Source organism: Lactuca virosa, chromosome 3, assembly GCF_052849685.1.
Source record: "Lactuca virosa cultivar CGN04683 chromosome 3, Lactuca_virosa_CGN04683_v6, whole genome shotgun sequence".
In the NCBI taxonomy this organism is placed as follows: Eukaryota; Viridiplantae; Streptophyta; class Magnoliopsida; order Asterales; family Asteraceae; genus Lactuca; species Lactuca virosa.
This window is the reverse complement of record NC_136428.1, coordinates 197,508,534-197,514,492: the sequence shown is the minus strand read 5'-3', so window position 1 is coordinate 197,514,492 and position 5,959 is coordinate 197,508,534. Positions and strand designations below refer to the sequence as shown.

Below are 5,959 nucleotides of genomic sequence, written 5' to 3'. Positions count from 1 at the left end.
ATACATACAAAGTGCTTAGTAATAATATACAATAATAATCACTTTATCATATATTTATCTATACACTTTTACATCAAAATTACATTCAAATTGAAAATGAGACAATTTTCGTTCGCTGTTTGTTTTGCTATGACCATAAATAAAAGTCAATGTCAATCGATGTCGAAGGTTGATTTTTTTTACAAGAACCAATTTTCTCACACGGTCAGCTATATGTTGCTTTATCCAGAAAAAATGAGCATATAATGACTGAAATTATTGATTTTAGATAAAAAAAATTATAATTTAACCAATAAAACGTCAAATAACAAAACATCAAATGATATATACAAAGAAGTGTTTCAAAATGTAATTTAAAAGATTTTCTTTTTTTACTTATCAAATTTATCCGGCTTTACTTACAATCTAAAATACATTGCTTTTTATTATGTTGACATTTAATCTTATTTTTGTCTATATAATAAAAACTTTGAACATAATTACCGTGGTTTCTACGGGTTATAACCTAATAATAATAATAATAATAATAATAATAATAATAATAATAATAATAACAACTTTAAGGAGGAACCCCATAACACCAAAGAAAAAAAAGAGAATCACTAAAGAATTAAAAATATATATCATCCGGTGCGTTTTCTGTGATTGTGCGAAAATGTGAGATGAAAAATGAGAAAAAACAAATTTTGTAATGGACTACCACTCCAGCCCATTTAGCTATTTTTGTAGCCCAATGGACGATTCTTCGTCGCATCGTACGATTTTGCAACCCATTCAGCAATCTTGCACGTGGTATTTGCGAAATTGGCCCATTTATTTATTTATTTATTGTCTAATTCTTAGCAAAAAAAAGTTAAAAATTAAGCAAATTTTCTCCATAAACATTTCATTCATTTAAGTTACCAAAATTATTTAAATCAAAGTGTACATTAAACCAAACATGGGCTTGTTATTGGGCTTCTATATTCGTCGTTGACTTGCAGTGTTCTTGCGCTTCAGTTCTTCTAAAATTAGGGTTCTCAATTTCGCGTATTTAAACTTCACGATATTAAAAATTAGGGCTCTCAACACTGTTACATGAGTAGTATCTATGGTGTGATTAAAGGTAACTTCAATCGATCTTTTTTCTATATACTCGATTCTTGAATTTGGATCTCTGTTTTTATCAAACTTCAAATCTTCCTTCAGCTTTTCAAAGATTGATTTCCAAAGAGGCGATGAAGAAAGAAAACATTTCTCGATTCTGATTATTAGGTGCTTGTGATTTGATGAGGGATGATTGAAATCATCCATTTTTCTCTTTACGCAGCATCATTTGATGACCGAATTTGTGCGTGTCTGAGCCTCACGAATTCTATTTTTGCTTTCATTTATCCTTGATTGATATGTGGTAGGGTTTTGTGATGATGAAAATTAAATTCCTCGTTCTGATTACCGAATTTCGGCAATGATAGATTGTTTTATACAGAGGTATTTGAGCAAAACCTACCTTTTGAATATGTTTTTCTTATTCACTATATTTCATAAAAAAGATTATCGGATTAACCGTTGTTGTCCCAATATTAAGGCAAATGATTCAAATTGATACTTCAATTATTTCAATATAGAGATCATTAGATTGAACGATGGAGAATTAAATCAGTTTTTTTGGGTTTATGTCATTTAATATTTCTTAATTTTCAATATCGAGAAAAATATTTGTGAAAAATATTATATTTTGCTACTTATCAAGAATCTTGGAAAACCCATTAATTCCTCTAAATGTGGAATTTCTACACCACCTAATAATAATATGTGGTTTCCAACTCCACTCTCATGTATTGTTAACCAACGAATGAATAATGCATTTGATTCGTGGATCTCATAATCCTTTGTTATAAGTTTGTCTGGTATGGTTGGTTTTTTCACCTGTGAGGGAGACGTAGCAAGGCAACTTATGCGTGAACACCGCCCCTGATGTGTGTGGGTGCCTTGTGGCGTACTAACGGAGAAGGGCGAGACGATGGATTTGATTGGACGATGTTTTTTTTGACTTTTTTTTTTCTTTTGTGGCCGTTAAACTTGGAACAAATAAAAAAAATATTTTTATTCAACAACGAACACACTTTCAAACAATATGAATAATTTTCTTGGTTTAGTTTCTTCTTCTTCATCTGATGATGATGATGATGACAACTTTGATGATGAGTTGGTGTTACACATGTTGATGTCTGCGGCATGTAACATGGTGAATCAAAGAGGCGAAAGTTCAAATGTTGAGAAGTAGCATAGAATTTCGATCAATTAGGATCGTATCGTGGCACACGAACTATTGGTACGTGATTATTTTGCCCCATAGCACACGAATTGCTACACGAATTGCTAGTACATGATTACTTTACATCTGATACTTTATACGACCTATCGAAATTTGAAAAATGTTTTTGTATCAGTATAAATTTATTTTTATGTATATCTAGAGATCTGGCAAATAATAATGAGTTTTTCAATTGAGATGTGATGCTAAAGGTAAAAGTTGTTTTAGTACAATACAAAAATACATAGTAGCTTTTAGATAATTGACATATGGCATAGCCGTAGACGTAACGGATGGGTATTTGAAAATGTCTGAGAGGGCGCATCGACAATATGCCTATCTTTTTTGTAAGGATGTCATAACTTTATGGTAACATATATTTGCGACATCCAACTAAAAGTTATGTCGAACAGTTGTATGTAGCACATGAAACTAAATAGGGATGTGCATATGGACCGAAGAACTGACTGGAACCGGTACCAGAACTAGAACTGGAACCGGTCGGGCCGAGACGGATACTATATTGTTGTTGATTTTTTGAACCGGGAACCGGTCATTGGAGCCGGCCCAAAACCGGGAACCGAACCGGACCAACTTAAACCCCCCCCCCCCCCCCACGTCTTTTGGACTTCCAAATTGGACCTAAAAAAAACAGCGTGGATGTGTGTGTTCGATACTTCGCTCGTTAATGGAACCCTACCGAATCCTTGATTTTTCGATCATCAATTAGATTGTTCAACATCTCCATATCTCAAGTCGAATCGATCATCATCAATTCATCATCATCTCAAGTCGACATCTTCATATTTTGCTTCCATCCTCATGTGCTCTTCATCTTAAATCAACATCTATTATCCATTGATCATCTTCTCAAATCTCAACTATCAATAAGCAATGTCAAAAGGTGGAAAAAGTAGTCTACAACCATCAACTTCTCAACAATCACCTCTAATAATTCGAATTATGGATGCTCATGAAGATCAAGTAAGATTATATATTTGTATTTCATGTTTTAAGTTCCCATTTAACAATGTACTTTGTAGATTGTGTAGATATGCATGCAAGATTTTTATTAGATTAGTTTGTAGTATGAATGTAAGATTGTCAAAACTAAGAATTTGTTTAGTTATATAATTAATATATGATATTGATAATGTAGAATTTGAATGGGTTACCAAATGTACCATCATCAAGATATCGAAACTCGAATGTTCATGATGCCAATAATCAAGATGGTAATCCGGCTAATTGGATTGGAAAAGACTTTGATGACCAAGTAAAATTAACAATATTTACTTCTTTAGTATTCTGTCAAAATTTTGAAAGTTGCATAACTAATTCAATTTAACTTGTATTGACCTGAATCTTTTTCCTACATGTTGTTTAGGTTTTGTAGATAATTTTAGACTATAAAAATGTTTGATTTGGTTAAAAATTGAATGAGTTACAAGCCCCACAAATAAACATATCAAATCAGATTTTTTTAACCAAATCAAACGTTTTTATAGTCTAAACTTATCTAGAAAACCTAAACAACATGTAGGAAAAAGATTTAGGTAAATACAACTTACATTGAGTGAGTTATGCGCATTTTAACAAAAAAGTCAGAATGCGATTTATTGCTGAAACAGAAAAAAAAATTATGATTTGATATGCTTCCTTGCGCACAACTCACTCATTTTAAGTTGTATTGTAACGTCCCAAAAATAATGACATAAAATTTTTCGTTTTTAGACAAATAAATCATTAATACATAACATCTCCATAAAACCAAGGTAATCAAGATTTAGCAAAACATTATTAAATAAGAGTAATTAACAGAATTCGGGAACATGTGGTGTGTGCTCTGCAATCATCCCAAGCTCTTGCATTTGAAAATCGAAGCACCTGAAACATAAACTGAAAATTGTAACCACAAAGCCTAGTGAGTTCCCTAAGATACTATATACCATACATACTTAAAAACACATAAAGGGATCTGCCCTTCATTGGGCTTCGCCTGACATCGCACCTCGTTCGGCATCGAGCCCTACTCGGTAAACAGATCTGTCAACCATTAGGCCCCACCTAGCATCGGGCCCTATCCGATATAAGCATACAAACATATAGACACATGCCATAATCACAGAGATAAATAGCATATAGACTAGCCTTCGGGCCCTGCCCGACATCGGGTCGTACCCGACAATCATAAAACACATACAGATAACTAACATACAATATACTCATCAGGCCCCAACTGGCATCAGGCCCTGCCCGGCACCGAGCCCTGCTTGGTAAACATAAATCACATAATACATGCAAGAATCACACAAACAACAAGCATACTATACATAACAAGTCACGGGCCGACATTGGTGCCTTCGACCCACTAAACATAGTGAGGAGACTCACCTCGCACTGCCGAAACACACAGACGATCCCTGGCTACTGGCTGACAGATTCCCCGAACTGTCAAAATCAAAACAACACCCAATTATCCATTGGGTTCCAAACCATAACTATAAATCCATACTCGGGGTAAAAAGACCATTTTACCCCTAACCAAGCTTGGTCCAAAGCCAAGGCCTAACCTCACAACCTAAAAGGCCCAAAAGCCGAATAACCAACCAAGGCCCAATTATGGCCCAATTTTCCATATTGGGCCCAAACCCCTTACATGGGCCTTACCCTAAAGTCCAACCAAAATTCCTAGTCCAAGACACTCATACTCGGATGACCCATTAAGAACTCAAACACCCAAGCCCAAAAAGGAAGCCCAACATTAAGCCCAAAAGGCCAAAACCCACCTGACTGAGTACGTGGGGCGTACTCAGCTGTACGCTAAGCGTACATGTAATTTGGCTTGTACGCTGCGCTTACGGACTTGTACGCCCAACGTACTCATCCATTAAGCCACAAATTCCATTAAGCACTTAATTCTCAAGATCGGGAGTCCAAACCACAGATCTACTTCTTAAAGAACGTCTAGACCCATAAAGTCATTGACTTGATGACTTTGTACGCCTCAAAAGAACCCAACATCAACTTAAAGCATTAAACTTTCACCAAATGGACACCATCTCATACATGAGGGATTCCAAACCCTAAAGGAGGCAACTTTATGCATCAAGAGCCTCAGAAACACCAAGAGTGGCAACTCATAGCTCATGGAGTGGTACCAAACCACTAGATCTCATTCTTGGGACCAAAATGAACCAAAAACTCATACCACATAGATCTAAGCTACCATGAACAAGGTCAAAGCTTTTTATCTTAAACAAGCTGGAAATGAAGCACCTAATCTAGATCCACAAGTTCTTCCTTGATCCACAACGTTGCACTAAGCTCCATCTTCTTGGAAATGACCCAAAAACACCAAAATGCACACTATGAGCTCAAAATCACAACCATGGAGGCTTAGAGACGATTTCTAGGGTTTTGGGAACTTGGAGGCTGGTAAAAGGTCCAACCAAAAAGACTTAATGAGATTATATAGGCTTCACATCCAAAAATTAGGGTTTTCCTTTAACACTCGTACGCCCCGCGTACTCCTCGTACACCCAACGTACGAGGTCCCGTAACCCCGATCTGATCCTCGCAGTACGCTAAGCGTACAAAACATTACGCCCAGCGTAACACTCCTCGCATCAGTACGTTGCGCGTACTCCCTAGGTACGCCCC

General features: G+C 35.8%; 1 long non-coding RNA gene and 1 other non-coding gene across 2 annotated transcripts; both read left to right on the top strand.

The window, feature by feature from the left end:
- The first annotated feature begins 987 nt into the window (after window positions 1–987).
- Window positions 988–1,560, top strand: LOC145166897 (uncharacterized). Its single transcript, XR_013740792.1, has 2 exons — window positions 988–1,105; window positions 1,189–1,560. It is a non-coding gene; the product is annotated as an uncharacterized LOC145166897 (long non-coding RNA).
- Window positions 1,213–1,347, top strand: LOC145168141 (small nucleolar RNA snoR126). Its single transcript, XR_013741728.1, has one exon. It is a non-coding gene; the product is annotated as a small nucleolar RNA snoR126 (small nucleolar RNA).
- Window positions 1,561–5,959: the final 4,399 nt, after the last annotated feature.